The sequence below is a fragment of the Acipenser ruthenus genome, chromosome 14 (assembly GCF_902713425.1).
Source record: "Acipenser ruthenus chromosome 14, fAciRut3.2 maternal haplotype, whole genome shotgun sequence".
Taxonomy (NCBI): domain Eukaryota; kingdom Metazoa; phylum Chordata; class Actinopteri; order Acipenseriformes; family Acipenseridae; genus Acipenser; species Acipenser ruthenus.
The window spans coordinates 10116485-10133062 of record NC_081202.1 but is presented as its reverse complement, the minus strand read 5'-3'; the positions used below and the strand labels follow the sequence as shown (position 1 = coordinate 10133062).

At 35.5% G+C, this 16578-nt stretch overlaps 1 protein-coding gene across 19 annotated transcripts in view; it reads left to right on the top strand.

The window, feature by feature from the left end:
- Positions 1–16578, top strand: part of LOC117419619 (neuronal cell adhesion molecule) — a 91312-nt gene that overhangs the window by 38199 nt on the left and 36535 nt on the right. For 16 of the 19 annotated variants that reach the window (XM_058985761.1, XM_058985772.1, XM_058985779.1 and 13 more), the window contains one exon: positions 5166–5244. The exons of 1 other annotated variant lie outside the window; for it this stretch is intronic. The gene's annotated coding sequence lies outside the window, so the exon portion shown is untranslated. Of the gene's footprint in view, positions 1–1778; positions 1847–5165; positions 5245–16578 lie in introns of all 19 variants that reach the window. 2 more of the 19 variants (XM_058985762.1, XM_058985760.1) reach the window with 1 other exon arrangement.

Sequence of the window (16578 nt, the reverse complement as noted above, 5' to 3'; positions counted from 1 at the left end):
TGAATGTTGCATCTATCTATCTATCTATCTATCTATCTATCTATCTATCTATCTATCTATCTATCTATCTATTTTTTTTAAAGAACATGAAAAAAACACCTTTTGATGTCAAGCAAAGGCTGCCCTCATTGACTGTTTTAAAATAAACCAAATCATGTTTTGTTTTATGAGATGAAAGACACATTTAAACAAGCAAAAATATGGTAGATCATTGAATTCAACCATTTTGATTTGCAAGAAGTAATTTAGATTCCAGTTTTAATTCTCTGTTGTTGAATTCTCTGTTAAAAGAAAATCCAACATTGTTTTAAAAAATCTGTGCAGATACTGCAACAAATTGCAAGATATTGTTTTAAAAAATACAGTGTAGCCTGTAGCCTGCTGTATATGTGACAGTGGATGGAATGGTTCAAAAACAGGATAGAGTGTATCTTATGTTAATATTGAAGTCACTTTAATTGTACTGCATTACAAATGCAAGAATCCGCTAATAATTGATACAAAATGATTTTGCGAAGATGTTAGAGTAAATCATTAAGACCTGTGACCATTGTCGTCCCTGGCTGACAATATTCTTTGAAGGGGCTTATGTTACATTAGCTGTGCTTTTGTGAAGGAGAGTATTATTCTTGAGAATAGCAAAGCGTTTCAAAGGGATAGCACTTGCTATTGTTGCAGGCAGCCACCATAGCTAGCAGATGTCAACAAGTTTTTCATGCCATTCCTTTAAAGGGTAGTAATGCTAGTTAGATACTAAAAAACAGACCAATACATAAAAAGTGTCGGAAGGATAGAGTTGCACATAACATCTGTTCAGGATATTTTACAACTTATGTGCCAAAACATGAATGGCTAAAACTAAAGAACAGTATCAGTTACTGTGCTACAGCACAGCTATACTTAAAAGTTTTGCATCGCCCTATAGAATTAACTCATTTTGCTTCATAAAGTTGAATGAAACCTACTGAATAATGTTACGTTAACATATTGAATTACATACCACTTTGTAGTTTTACATATGACAAAGAAATGTGACATTTCGAAATCTAACATGAAATACTGTACTACTATAATGGCTTCCGGTAGACTTTTGCGATATCATTTAGTATTTTCTTTGATTACATGATGTTAAATAAAAGATCTAAACTATGTTCATATAGGTGGTGTTTTTTTTTTTTTTTTCTCAATCCTAAAATTCTAGGTGAGCAAAACTTTTGTCCAAAGCTGTACCTGTTTTGTTTTCAAATGTCCAGATTTATATATATGTACCTGTATGTATGTATGCACAGTATATGTATACATATATAACAATGTCGCTATGTCTACAGTATATCCATGTATGTTTTATATATTATTAAAAATCTATCTGTTATTTTGTTTTTATTATGCTATGTTAGTTTTAATCTACAACGGGCTTGCATATCTTACATACGGTACATAACCGTGAACAAATTAAAATCTAAAGTTAAAACATATTTTTATATATATACATATACATATACATATACACATGTAAAATAGTAAGATGAAAATAAGCAAAGTAAGATTTAAAAAAAGAATGTTTAGCAAATGCTAGGATAATCTGTGTTGATTCTGCTTGCTTGCAAATGATACCGGGAAATGCTTAACCCCCATTGTATAATGACAAAAGCCTGTTTTAATTACACAGTGAAGGGAAGTTCAGGGAAAGTGGGGTGGACTGTTGGGCTGCAAAACATTTTCAGTCGGCAGCAACAGAGATCTGATCAGTACCAGTAAACTATTGATTTGCCTTCAAGGATTCCAGAGAGAGAGAGGACTATATCAAAAATAGAAGGTGGAGGTCAATACAACATCAGGATAAAAGGTATTTTAGGTCTTCTAAGTAGAACAATTTCACTTGGAAGTATCTGCTTAGCATTTGCTAGCATTTAACAAGTTGCTGTGTTTAGTTTTTTGTACAATGAGTCCTCATTTTTCATCTTCATGTTAGTTTTAAGATTTTACTGTGTTGTTTTAGGCTATTATTGTCTGTTTGTCTATCAGTGGATTATGTAAGGTACAGTAACATGCATCTGTTTGTCTGTGTTGGGTAGAGAACAGACTTGTGATGTTTACAAAATGTTCTGAAACTGCTTAGCTTTCTGTGTTTATATAGTTTAGAGGTAAGTTTGCATGCTCTTTTACAGTGCTGGTAAGATCCTTTTCAGCTTTCAGCTTTCTTGTCCAATTCTTTCAAGGAAGGTTTTTATTGATATATATATATATATATATATATATATATATATATATATATATATATATATATATATATATATATATATAATACACTCACACACACACGCTGTATTTGTGTACTGTAATTAGCAGTGTCCTACAATGTTTACAGTAAAATTATGATTCCTGCCTGAATGTTTACTACATTCTTCCATAGTTTAGCCTTCTGTGCACTGTGCTTCATCAGAAACCAGGCAGTCAGCTGTTCGTTTGTATTACCTGAGGTAGTTTCAGCTGCAGGCACAAATGTTTCTTCCCTTCTTGAATCTTTCTGGCATCTCTGTCACTCTGTTCTGAACCGCTATTCTCCTGCTGCTACGGTACATGTACCTGCAGGCAGGGGAGCGGTTGTTATGAATGCATATATACTGTAAGCGCTGTTTTAGCCCAGGGAAGCAGAAGAAATATGTAAAGAAAGGGGAAAGGAAGTTATTTGGTGTTTTTACATAACATTTTATAAGTAACACAAAAACAACCTATTTTCAGCATGGGCCTGTGAGGTAACAACCTTCTTCCCATTTATTAGGCGGCCCTTATAACTGCAGGTTGTAAGGCGATCATGGCTCCCATTTGCCCCATAATGCAATTACACTAACACTAGTATTCTCGTTATAAGGCGGAACACAAACATCACAGTCTCTTAACTATGGCTCTCGACCGCAGCATTTTAAAGTGGGAGCACTGTGTAGGAAGCTGTATGGTCCAGTGGTTAAAGAAACAGGCATGTAATCAGGAGGTCCCTGGTTCAAATCCTGACTCAGGCACTGACTCATTGTGTGACCCTGAGCAAGTCACTTAACTTCCATGTGCTCCATCTTTTGGATGAGACATTGTTGTAAGTGACTCTGGAGCTGATGCATAGTTCACACACCCTAGTCTCTGTAAGTCATTGTGGATAAAGGCGTCTGTTAAATAAACAAAGAAATAATATATAGATAGAGAGATAGATATAGATAAGTAGGTTGGTTGGTATTTTATCATGCTATTCTTAAACCTTAGACTTCTTGATTTTGGTAAGAACATCCATAAATGAATAATGTTGTACATCATGGGTGAAGCATTTTTAGCTCTAACTCAATAATGTATGCACCCTTCTTCCTTTGGTATCCATAGCAACAGCACAGGTCAGGGCTGTATTTTATTGGAGCATCACAGCAGTTCAAGCGCTCTGTCAGAACAGCTGTTAGTATTTGATTTAAGATTTATATACCTGCTGTTTAAATAGATAAAAAAAAAGAATGGTCGTTATACAAAAAACAGCGTGTGTTTATTGGCAGTAGGCCTTAAAGAGAATAGGAATATATATTGCAAAATGGAAAATATGTTGTCATGTTTATAATATATAATTAAGAAATACATGTATATTAATTTGTATTGGGATTAGAAAAGGTCAGAAATGTATGCTAATTGTAAAGCAATACTGTTGCAACAGTGACAACATTCCTAAGCTAAGAATGTCATGCCTTTGTTCAAAACTTAGAATATTAAAAAATAGTTATCTATATTTTCCTCCATCATTCATCACAATATGGTGTTACAACTGCCGAACACAGACATACAAATAACACAACTGCTTCACATGTAAAATTTTGTTAAATTTTGTCCTGCTACTGACATTTAAAAAACATAACTGTTGAATAGTAATTTAGCTGATATTTTTCAGATTTTTTTATTACCATTTATAAAAAGAAAAAACAAATTGTGCAAATGAGGAGAAGCCGTACAGTATACTCTGCCCCAAGTACTGTGTGATTGTCTGAACAAAGCCAACTGCCTGGATTGATCTGTACTGTCTCTAACACTTTATTTGTTGCATAATAAACTTATTTATTTCAGTCTACTGTTTTTTCAGACATAACCCTTTTTCAGGTTTAAAATTAGCTTTTCACAATCTCAAGCCAAGAAGTTTTCATTTTGTATTCCTGTCGTACAATATGCTTTCATTATCTGTTCTCAGTCAATTTTACAGACTTTGTAATTAAAGGGATTTTAAAACTCTCATCTTGTTACTCCCATGTAATCTCATTTTTTAAGCAAAAAAACATACATTATTGAGCAGCAGAGTCAAGAATAGCAAAACTCTAAAATCCAAACCATTCTTTTTTACATTAAAACAAGGCTAGTATGAGGTGCTGTAGGAGCAGGATTTTTCCACACAGTTTATAATGCAGGTTGGGAACACTGCTCCTGATTTATTGGAAAACGTAAAAAAATAATAATAATAATGAAGTCAGTGTCTGGAAAACAAGCTGATTTACTAAATAATAATTAGAAAGCACACATACAGCATTTTCTTTTTTTCATTGACTTTGCAGTAATACCCTTGCACAGTACATTATTAGTGTCTACAAACCAGTTTGGCAAAAATGGTCAGGTATCTCTGGTAAGGCTGTATGTGCTGAATATTATCTTTTACATAGTTGTTGATGACTTTAGAAGGTTTACATAACAAAGTGTTGTAAAGCATAGATCAAGCACGATAAAGCACAGATGTATGTAAGCATGGTAAAAACCTTGGCTTGCAATGGTAAACTATGTTAGTTGTATAATTTTGGTGTTAGGAAAGTTTAGTAAAAACTGCTAAAGTACCATGCAAATTAATGATGGTACTTTTATAAGGGACCATATACTGTACATTTAGAAGATTGAAGTGATTAAAGGTTTCACTTCACTAATCAAAAATGAAATCATTATTAGTTTTGGTCTTCCACTGCTTAAAGATCAGAACACAAATGGATTTGAAGCCGCCTTTTATTTTCTTTAGATTTTTATTTCGAGGCACGGAGGTGGATTAGGTTTGTGTTCCATGCTGCAGAACTCACCCACAGACCTTTTATTCAAAAACTGTGTCAACTTCAGCAGGTTTTCAAAATACTGCACAGTGCCTGATGTGTGACTTTGTCTTTCAGGTTTCAAAGTGCATCCAAGAGGTTTGCTAAAAGAAAGACTCACAAGAAGAGAAGTGGAGAACAAAACAAGGAACTGCAGGTTCGACAAAATTCAATATCGTTTATGCACAGTTGTTATTTTCAATTATATATTTTTACATTTGAACATATTTTTGTTCAGTTATGACAATATTGAATACATATGTAAAATAGATTGGTAGAACCTGGGTGCCATATTAAAAAAAAAAAAAAAAAAACTTCTAGGTAGTGTAGCAGACTAATAAATCCAGTTTAATTTGATAGGAGAAAAAGGGGATCTATTCAATGTATCTAAACGGTGGCCACCGTTTTAATATTAGGTCCAAACATGCATTATACTTACTTTTAAAGTCAAGAATGCATTTAGGAGACCAACACGCACCGTTATAGATGTTGTTGTGTTATTTTAATGTTTTAAATGATGGCAGTGTTTTAGCGCCGCCATGTTAAGATCAATTGAATAAACCCCAAGAAATACAAAAAAAAGAGCCGAGATGCTTTCTGCAAAAATATGCAGCTCTGTTCTGATATACTGTGCTGCCCCTTCATAACGCAGGAAACATAGTTAAGAGACCATTATTATTATTTGTTTCTTAGCAGACGCCCTTATCCAGGGCGACTTACAATTGTTACAATATATCACATTATTTCAGATTATACAGATATCACATTATTATTTTTACATACAATTACCCATTTATACAGTTGGGTTTTTACTGGAGCAATTTAGGTAAAGTACCTTGCTCAAGGGTACAGCAGCAGTGTCCTCTACTGGGGATCGAACCCACAACCCTCTGGTCAAGAGTCCAGAGCCCTAACCACTACTCCACACTGCTGCCCACAGACCATGCTATTTGTGTTCCGCCTTATAATGAATGATACTAGTGTTAGTGTAGTGGCGTTATGGGGCAAATGGGAGCCATGACCGTACCGCCTTATAACCTGTTCCACAGTATAAAGGGCCGTCTTATAAAGGGGGAGCACTGTATGTGCACAGTAGGTTTGAGAAACAAGTAGAAATAAGATGGCTAAAATAAGTTTTACTGCTAATTGCTAGATGTGCTTGTGAAACTGACCCCTGTTCTATAAACAGTGTGTGTATGGTGGACTGGGGAAGGAATCTGTTATATTCCCACATCTCGGATATGCAGTAAAATACATTCATTAAAAGCAACAATCGCTTTTCTTTTTCAATTGTAAAGGGTGTGCACTCCATTTAAGATCCAAGAAGTAGTTACTAAAGAGATAATTCTACCCATTATAACTGTTCTACAATGAAAGTGGACATCTCTTGAGATCATTCATCTCATTCTGAGTTCCTGGCCTGTCTCTGTGTGTTGTTTTAAAAATAAATGAATGAAAAACTGTTTTCTTGGCAATGTGCATTGTGGTGGTGCATTGGTCAGTGGCTGTTTGTAGGTCTTTGGAATGTTTTGAAATGCTTTTTTTCTTTCTGTTCAGCACAAAAAGCCCAAAAGGTCATTGAACAACACAACAACCAGCTACTGTATCAGCAGCTCTCCAGCAGTCAGACACAAGACAAACCACTATTTTATTATACAGTACAACAAAAGAGCATGTGATAGTTGGTCATTTTTTGATGCAATTATTTGCTATTTATTCATTTTCTGTAAAACCTGTAGCGTTTTGAACATGTCAAATGTGTTGTGTGTTAATGATTCGGACACGAGTTGCAGGTTTTGTGTTCTGAAGTAATGATCGGATTGATTTTAGTAATATGCTGATAGATTAGTCAGCATAGGACAGAAATACATGGAACATGAAGCACTGCTTGGGATAAACTAGAAACAGAATATGAATACAATACAGTATTTGTACATGCATGTGACACGGATGGCTGGTGGTGACGTCAGACCCGGAAGACAGTGGACACAGTGCAGGGGTAATGACAAAAATATGAAGGTTCGGAAGATATCTTAAAACTAATTTAAAATTGGAACTGTTTATAGGTGTAACAGACAGCAGCTAACCTGAAAGTGATGTTAAACCATTCATATGTATTTGATTTTCAGTATGGCTATCCTCAAGTTACAGTATGTTAGCTTTAAACAGAGGTGGGTGGTATGTATGTATCCAGTACTTGCACACAGTATGCTTACACATTTTCTGGGTCATACATTCAGAAAGAATGGGACCGAATCCCCTTTATATGTACTCTGGTGCAACAGCCCAGCAAGGGAGGCTAGAAGGTCAGAATGTGAATGGAAAATAATGATTGACTGATTTGGCAATTTAAAACAGTCAGGCATGCATCTTTTGTTTGTGTTGTATTCTGAAACTGGTTCAGATTTGTGCACTAGCAGGGGTTCCTCTTTTTGCATCTGACTTTTTCTTTTCTTTTTTTTTTTTTAGCAGTTTCTCAAAAAGGTATTCATTTATACCAAGTTTTTATATAAAGCAAATTTGATAGCAAAGAAATAGTTTATGTAACTGTCTTATGCAATACATAATCAAGAATTCCTATGCAGCTATAGCTGCCTGTTGGAGCTTTGTTGATGTGTTTGTTTATTTTTATTTTTTATAACATACTATAACACAGAATTGACTTGGGTGTTAGTTTTTCTTTAGCTTATGCTGTGATTTAAAAAAAAAAACAGTTTTAGTGGGTAGGGAACTGTAAGCTGCAAATGTGTCTTTTGAAGTCATCTGATAAGATATGCTTAAAGATTTGTATTGGTGCTTTTGGTTCTTCTTGGGAACAGGAAAAGAGGGTATCATAATGTTAATCAACATTGGCTTTTTCTCAGCATTACCACAGAGTTCTAATAACATTTTCCAGGATGAGAACACTGCCAAAAATGTGTACAAGAGAGGAAAAGCTTCTTTAGATGTCTTTGATATTCAAACGAGGCATTCTCCATTTTGTGAATAGACCGCAAACTAAAACAAAGCAGATATTATACTCATATTATATATATATAAAAAAAAAGATTTTCTGCTATAAACAGAAAAACAACACATTTTGGTTCTAAACAGTTTTTTAGATTCCTTAGAAAATTATGCAAACCACACAATTCTAACAGAATAGTATCTTTTTTAAAATGGATTGCAGTGAAATTATTGAATATCCATATATACTGTACAGTACCACAACACATTGTTGTATCTTGAAAGTGCACACTTGAGCACTTTAGATGTTTGCAGCACATTTAAATAGCACAGTGTTCTGAATGTAAATGATGCAGAGATACTGTATGCTCTGTGTGTAGATTTTCTGACTCCTGAAGTACTCTCATTAATACAGTTCTGAAGACAGCTGTAAAGAGACTTGGTGATATAGCTATACGTGCAGCAGGCTGGAGCTTAAATGAATATACAATTGTAGTGGCTACTGTAGATGTGTTGTCTGATAAAAATGATAACCATACCATTAATGTTAATCATTTACTCTTTGACATGTTTTCAACAGCTTTTTACTCCAGTGTTGCATAAAAGGTGTTAAGATTTTGCAGAGAGCTGAAGGTAATACTGCCCTGGCTTTGTTGAAGTTAATACCTTCTACTCGGATAAGACTAACCTGTATTGTGGTTGACTGTGTAGCTTCAGAAGTTTTATATTGTAGTTTAAAACCAGGGAGAAGGTAATGTTTAGCTCTTTAACAAGAGAAGCATTACTTGGAATTTACATGAAGAGGTATGTGATGGTGAAAGCCAGTGTTTCATTTTTTACATTGGATACCCTGTTTAAATGATAGCTGGTCCTTGAATGGTGTTGTGTAGATATGCAAACAAACACCAGAGTGCCAGCAGTAGAATTCTCATTAGAAACAATCTAGACAACATATATGTTTTTTATTTTTTTATTTTTTTTTGCATTTGCTATTATATTTTGTTCATATCCTATCCACTTTTAATTGTATGTTTCCACTGATTTCTATTGAGATATTACTGATTTTTATGGCACACCATCTCCTGTCTCTTGCAATTGTTTTTTGTTACATGATCAGTAATTTTACATAGCTATTGTATTTGTATTGCTCAGCAGTACCGTTTAAATCTGGTGCCAAATATTTGTACTAAACTAATCATATTAAACTGAGTTTGAATCCACATACAATTTCAATATGTAGAGCGCTGCCAAGGAGTTTTTACAAAGTTGTTTGAGTTAAAGTGAACCCAGAGGGAAAACAAAGTGTTCTACTGAAATTAATGACACAAGCTGATTGTGAAGCACGCTGACGGATTCAGAGAACTGTGGCGTGACATACGATTGATCTTGATTTACACTGCAGTGTGCCCTTTTTGAGAAGCTCGATGCTATTCATTCTGAATGTATTGCCATTTATGTTACTACTCCAACACCAGAGAAATGGAAAAGCTATCAAAATGAACCAATGACTAACCTCTTATTCCTTCTATTGTTATAGCAAGTTCATGAAATTCCACCTGTTCTATGTATTTGTTTTGAATACCCTTAGCTCGTTCTGCTATTGTTTCCAGCAGCTTCCTTGATATTGCCCTTGTTAAATACTAAGACGTGTATAAGTCTGTTATTATCACATGGCTGTGTGCCACTTTATTAAAAACAGGTTTTCTGTTAATGTTATTTATAGCATTCTACACTGCATTCATCAGTGGATTTTTTATTTAATATGTTGTTTGCATGGTGGAACCCAATGATAATAATACTAAAATAATAAAAGTATGTTCAAGGCTTTGTGTGGTTCAGACAGTTTATTGATTTCTGTATAGTGTAAATGCACCAGATAGTTTTGCTTTATGATACCATTTTGTATTTAAAAAACACATTCATAATAAAAATTGCTAATGGGTTGTGTACACTTTTCACAGTTGACCAATTTTATGCCTTTCGTTTTTTTTTCTGGGATTTCTTGATTTCATCTACAAGCCTTTCCATTAAAGGCACACAAAATTAGTCTATCAGAGATACAAAGAAGACAAAGTGAGCAGAATATGAAAGGGAATGTAGAAATGCCTACTGGAGTTATAGTATTAGTTTTAGTTGTGCAAAGAAAGCCAACAGAACAATGAGAGGTTTTCAGAGCTCTGAACCCCAAAGAGCCTTTGATTTCATTTCCTGGCTCGCAGATATTGCCATTCAGTTCATTGAGACCCGAAAGCTCAATGCTGGTGGGAGTTATGGACCTCCTCTGCTTTGACCCTTCAGAGGCGCAGGTGGAGCTGAGACTGAACGACAATTGTAAAGGAGGAGAGTTCTTTTGTGAAGTTAATGAATGCAAAAGAAGGTGGAGCTTTTTCTTAACAAACAATATGTGGTCTTAGGGAATATTTTCACACAGGACCTTGTCATTGATAAATTACCAGTCACTTGTAAAGATTTGTTCAAAGCAGTAACTAAAAGAGAACATTCTATCCAACATGTATGTTTGCCACTTCAGAGTGTTTAATAGTTAGAAATATAACTGTGCTTATTTTATTAATGGTTAGTTGTAATGTTTTGTTTTTTTTTGTTTGTTTTTTTGCCTGTGTTTGTAACCCACTGTGAATCCACGATTGTCCTGGATCAGCTTGTTCACTTCTATATTTTTTAGTTCTCATTACAGGGGTGGTCCTTTCTTAACCCTTTCACTGGCTCTTCCCCTATTTCTTTCCATCGGGTACCATAGAACCTTTGTGTCATGGTTTCCAGTATCAGGGGTGATCTTTCTGCCTTTTACTTGCTTTAGGTCTTGGCATGGCCTAACAAATTGATGATGAAATGAACTTCTGTATGCCAGTGGGTTTTAGTCCTCCCAGCCTAAACCAGCACGACCAGGAGTCAATCCAGCAAACTCCTGATTGTATAAATTGACCTGCACCTAGTCTGGTGGTGCCTTTACTGAATTAGCCACTTAGGGGTACATTTTTTTTTTTCTTTTTAAAAAGAAACATTTTGAATTAAATCGAGGAGGAACAGCTTTACGCATACAGTATCTGTATATTAAGCAGCTGTTTGGAGTTTTTACATATTTTCCCACAGTAGTTTTTACCGTGTTTTGTTTTGGAAGCTGAAAAGTTATCGCTGCCGAGTCGAAACTAGATGTACCTGAATAACACTCTTTTGAAAGCCTTCCAGAAGGTTTCAGAATAATTAAAATAGCAATATTCTTATACAGTAACATGATGCAGTAATACCAATAAAAAAAACAGATTCAATGTGCTCATATAAAAGGAAAAATATATGTTTCCATCTACCAGTTTTAATATTCTCAGTACGATAAGCTATTAACAGATTGTAAAACCTCTGATATACCCTGTGATATAACTAGAACACAGCTAGTTTGATGGTTACATGCAGTGTGTTCAGCTGAACATAGCAGCACAATGCAACAATACAGTAGGCGTTCGCTTGCATAGGATGCTGCTGACAATGTGCAGTTCGTAAAGCCCAGGAAAGCGAATGAGAGAATGGTTATTGATTCAGGACAGTGCTGGAATGACAGCACTGTGAATAGGTAGACATTTACTAATAAAAGGGCTGATGTAATTTATTTTTACAGAGATGATATAAGAACTGGAGGAGTTAGAGTATTCACAATAAAGCTGTTAGTTGTGCTTTCAAAACTTGTCACCCCAGATAAGTGCTGTTTTAATACATTTTTCAATAGAGTTTCTCATCACAAAACCAATAAACAGGGCAAGTTTACTATTCTAGTTTGTGTGCTCGTCCCTGGGTTGTACAGGAAGGTCTGTGGATTATCTCCAGATTTAAAAAAAAGAAAATAAAAATTCATTATGGCTGAATGGAGATAAGATAGGAGTCTATAATTCAGTTTTGAATACATAATTAATGCCAGCAACACAAAAGAAAATCTAGTGCAAAGAGATCAAACCACTCTTCTGATGTCATTTACATGATTCACACTGAATTTCTTTGGCTCCAGAACTTTTGATTAACTGATCAAGTGATACTGTCTTATCTTTAAATAAAGGCTAATTTGCTAGTCCATAAACAATGTCCCGTCTCTGGCATTTGTGTTATTTTAATGCAGACTGTTTGTCAGTTTTGGTGGCTAGAAAGCCAGATTCTGCACATATTAATTGCGTTAATTTGTACCTGTTTTGTACCATCATTCTGTATACAGTAATTAAACTTTTCAAGCCAAGTTTATAAATATAATGTCACGTCTGAGCTTTTTCCCCTGACTGGCTTTTAATGTCAGTGCTGCATCATGCCACCAGTATTGACAATAAGATGCTGGGCAGCTTCCACGATTTGAATCTCCTTTCTCTATCTGCAGTATCCTGTTGATTGGACTGGAGCTCTCCATTGAGGTTTAGATCTCAAGACCCTTGGCAGTCTTTGCATAGCATTTATTACAAATGGAAAAGGACGGAAGCTACAGAGTTTAACTGAACATTAGTTGATGACAACCCCACATTATTCTAGCATTTATTCAAATAAATTGCTTTTGAGATTCACCTGGTTAGACCTTGCAGCCTGTGACATTAAACGTCTAGTCAAGGTGTTGCCATTTTGGAAGGTACCACACATGTACTGTAGTACTGCAGGTATGTTTAAACAGATCTACCTGTGTGACTAGAGCACTGTGGGTAATATGATTGTATTGTTCCTTTCCTTAGCTCTGAACTCAGTTGGCACTTTCCAAAATGTGTTTATTTCACTGCTGTACCTCCAGACAAGCCCCCCTTTTTGTAAAAAAACAATTAAGAAAAATAACACTTGAGAGCTCGAGTAGATGAGGATGCATAGCTACAAAATTACAATATGTATTTCTAAAGACATTATATAATTAGCTTGAAGGCAGAGAGGGCATTACCATCTATATGCAATTTCTGTTATACCACACATGAACTTAAGCCCTTAATCTGCCTGAGGCATATTGAATAGTTACATATAAAATAGGAATTATTAAAGATTTAGGAAATCCAAATACATTATTTCTGATCTCATTTTAGGAAAACACAGTGTTGACATGATGAATAAGGTTTAGTATTTGAATCCTTTTTTAAAAAAGGATTCCGTGCTGTTGAAAACAAAATCCTCTGTAAAGACTGACTTGTTCTATAATTTATAGGCAAGTACAACCTGTTCCACGTGTGGTTTATTTTCAATTGAATCTTGCCTACAATGGCTGTAGTTTATCTAGGTGTTAATAATGTGTTCTGTTTTGAGTCCTGTTTGACATAGGCACAGTATTTTAGGCCAAGCATTTCCATAGGTTTTACATGTAGTTTTTTAAAAAGGGTAGGTTGTTATCATGGGATCCCTGGCAAAATTTGTGAGGATTTGTGACACAACGAAACGGAATTCCTACTGACTATGGTTTTTAAATAAATTTGACCCATTTTATGAGGAACTAACAAGTAGAGATTCAGTATGTGCAATTTACATGCTAGCTTTGGTATCCCTCAATATAGCAGCCTGCTTCACTTGTGGTTTTCTACCTGCCTCATACCAGATTAAACTGATTTGAAGTAAATGAAGGTGTGCTCATTCATAGTCATGAGTCTGATTACTCACTCATTAGCCACTGGACACCTGGTATGGGGATGAAAAAAAGAAAAAGGATGACAGTGATGCATAGCTACAGTACTGTAACTGTTTGTAAATCATCATTACTTGGCAAAGGAAATTGACAAGATTCAATATAGTATTTTAAGCCACGATGAAGTTAACAGATGGTGGAGACCCAGTTCTGTTTCTCATCGCACTACATTGGATTTAGAGGCAGTACTGGTGTCTTACATCTCTGGTCTTACTCACGCTAAACATGTGATTCATTACGGCTTTCCTATCTGCACCACAGTATTGAAATTCCCTTCCATTTTAAAATCTTTATATAACTAACGATTAAAGCTTTGTGGATAGGGCAGCTGTTTTTATATTTTATTATTGTGTGATTGTAGAGTTTGCTTGTGTTACTGTGGCCCTATTCTGAGTAGTACACCCCTATGGCCATGTGTTTGATATGCTTCATCCCAAAGGGTCTCTCTTGTATAAATATTTAAAGTACTGTAGATCAATTATATTACACAAGTAGGGCTACATTTAAATGTATTCTCAGGCAGATAAAATACCCTGTTAAATTTATTATGTATTTTTTTGTAATAAAAAAGGAAATAAATGCCTGAGGGCTATCACATTAAAATGAATACTATGTATTGCTGGAATTAGTTTTATGTACTATTTTCATTGAATACTGTAGCATCGTTTATGATGTAATTATATAGCAATTCAGACCAGCTTTATGAATACTAAACAGCTTTCACTTAAAGCATGACAATTAGAGCTTGCTTGATTAGAATTGCCCAATAACGGGGAGTGTCACCCTACACACAACAAACACATACATAAACATTCTGTTTTTAAATGAGAAAGCTTTGAGATAATGATATATCAAGTGACATATTTTCCATGAACAGTATCATTTACAATTACAAAGGAAGGGGATTACAAATGTATAAATGAACTCAAAATGTATTAATGTTTTGTTGTATTTTGCTTTACTTAGTAAAATACCTTAGATGTTTTGAGTACTATTGCCTTAAAATCACATTAAACTTTTACACATTAGATTGTTTTGTGTGGGAATCACCTGTTTTGAATATTTATTAGGATACTTCTAATAATCTTACCCATTGGGCATGCAATTCTAATCAACTGCCCATTCATATGTTAACTACACCGTTCATTTGCATTCCTTGCTAATTATGGGAAGTAGCTAGAAGATTAGGTGAAATCTACGATGGCACAACACAAGGTGGAATGTCACTGTAGGACATGATTTTAAAAGATTTTATTCCAATACCGAGTGCACAAGTAAAAGTGTGTAAAACATTAACAATGTATTATGGCAAGTTAATCTAATATTACTTTAACGTTGTTCACTGTGGCATTTAATGTCGTTCATTCAGTTTCAAAATGCAAGGCTTTGATCTTTAAAGGTCTGTAAATCTTTCTTCCCCTTTGCGTATACATTATTTTGAGCAGGTCAGATTACCAAGCAGAGCTTATCTGTGTCCTGTCCTCTTTTGAAAAGCAATTTTTATGAGGCTAACATAATTGTATAACACAACGGAAGATGGACAATCTATTGTATTTAAAAACAAATCTAAGTATATCCATTTGAACCAATAAACTGGGCATCATTTCAAAAATAACATATGTCACATGCATATCCCACAAAGCATTTACCTGTATCATTCCACAGTGACAACTGTTTTATCGGTTATATTGGATATCTAATTGTATTTATTTGAATGGACAATTCTTAAAGCTAGTATTGTGTTTTTTTTATCATTATTATTAAGTGTTAATCTTGTAGGTGTTACTTGTATCCTACAGTTTTTAAATGGATTTCATATTTTTAAAAAATGCTTGTGTGCCCATCTTCAACTATAGATACTTAGCTAGTATGCCTGCATCCTTTTCTACTTGTAGAGATCAAGGATTCAACTGAAACAGCGTTGGTGTCTTAGAAAATTATAGAAACCTTCAAGACAAGCAGCTGCAACACCCACCGACATGATTTACATTACACAAGAGTAGATGTTAAAACTTCATGCTGATTTGAACCCGGCTCTTGCCAAGATAAGCACCAACTAAGACGTAGCTTTACAGTAAACTAATGTGATCCATCTGCATCTCCATCCATTTGCATTTCCTTCCATATGATGAAGTAGATATCCTTCTGTCTGGTGTTGATGGCTGAAATGTAATGCTGGCTCCAGGGATCAGCTTATTTGCTCCCCTGGCGCATCAGCACACACAACGGCTGCGATGCTGGCTCCGGGGATCAACCACAGTGCGGTCTCCCCAGCGCATCAGCATGACAACCGTCTGGATTGAGCTAAGTAGGGTACATCTCTGGGGTCTTCAAGTGGGCACCTTCCATCCTCAGTGTTTCGTCGACTAGCCCACGACACCTCAAGAGGGCTCGACGGTGATTCTGGCGTCCCAGCATCACCCCCCTCCGTCCCCCACTCAACTCAGCCCAGCTTACTTACCTGTACATCAGCGTTTCTTTCTTTCTATTGTGCTTGAGATCCCCAGCCAGAATCTTTCTGTCTCAACCACAGCCAGTTGCTGCTCCTTTCTGCTACTTCAAATAAGTTCTTCACTGTGCGACGCAACTCTTGGCCACTGAATCCGACGTCTCTGAGAAACCGGGTTGTAGAGTGTGCCACAAATTCTCGACAACCCACTTCCACTGGGTAAACCCGGACTCTCCATCCTCGCTGTTCCGCTTCAGAGGCTAGTTGAGCATACCACAGTTTCTTCCTCTCATACGCCTCATCTACAGCATCCTCCCATGGCACTGTTAACTCTACCAGGTGAACAAGGCATGCTGATCCAGACCACAAGACAGTATCTGGTCGAAGGTTAGTGGTGGCAATCTCAGTTGGAAAAATAAGCCGTTGACCAACATCTGCCAGCATTTTCCAGTCTC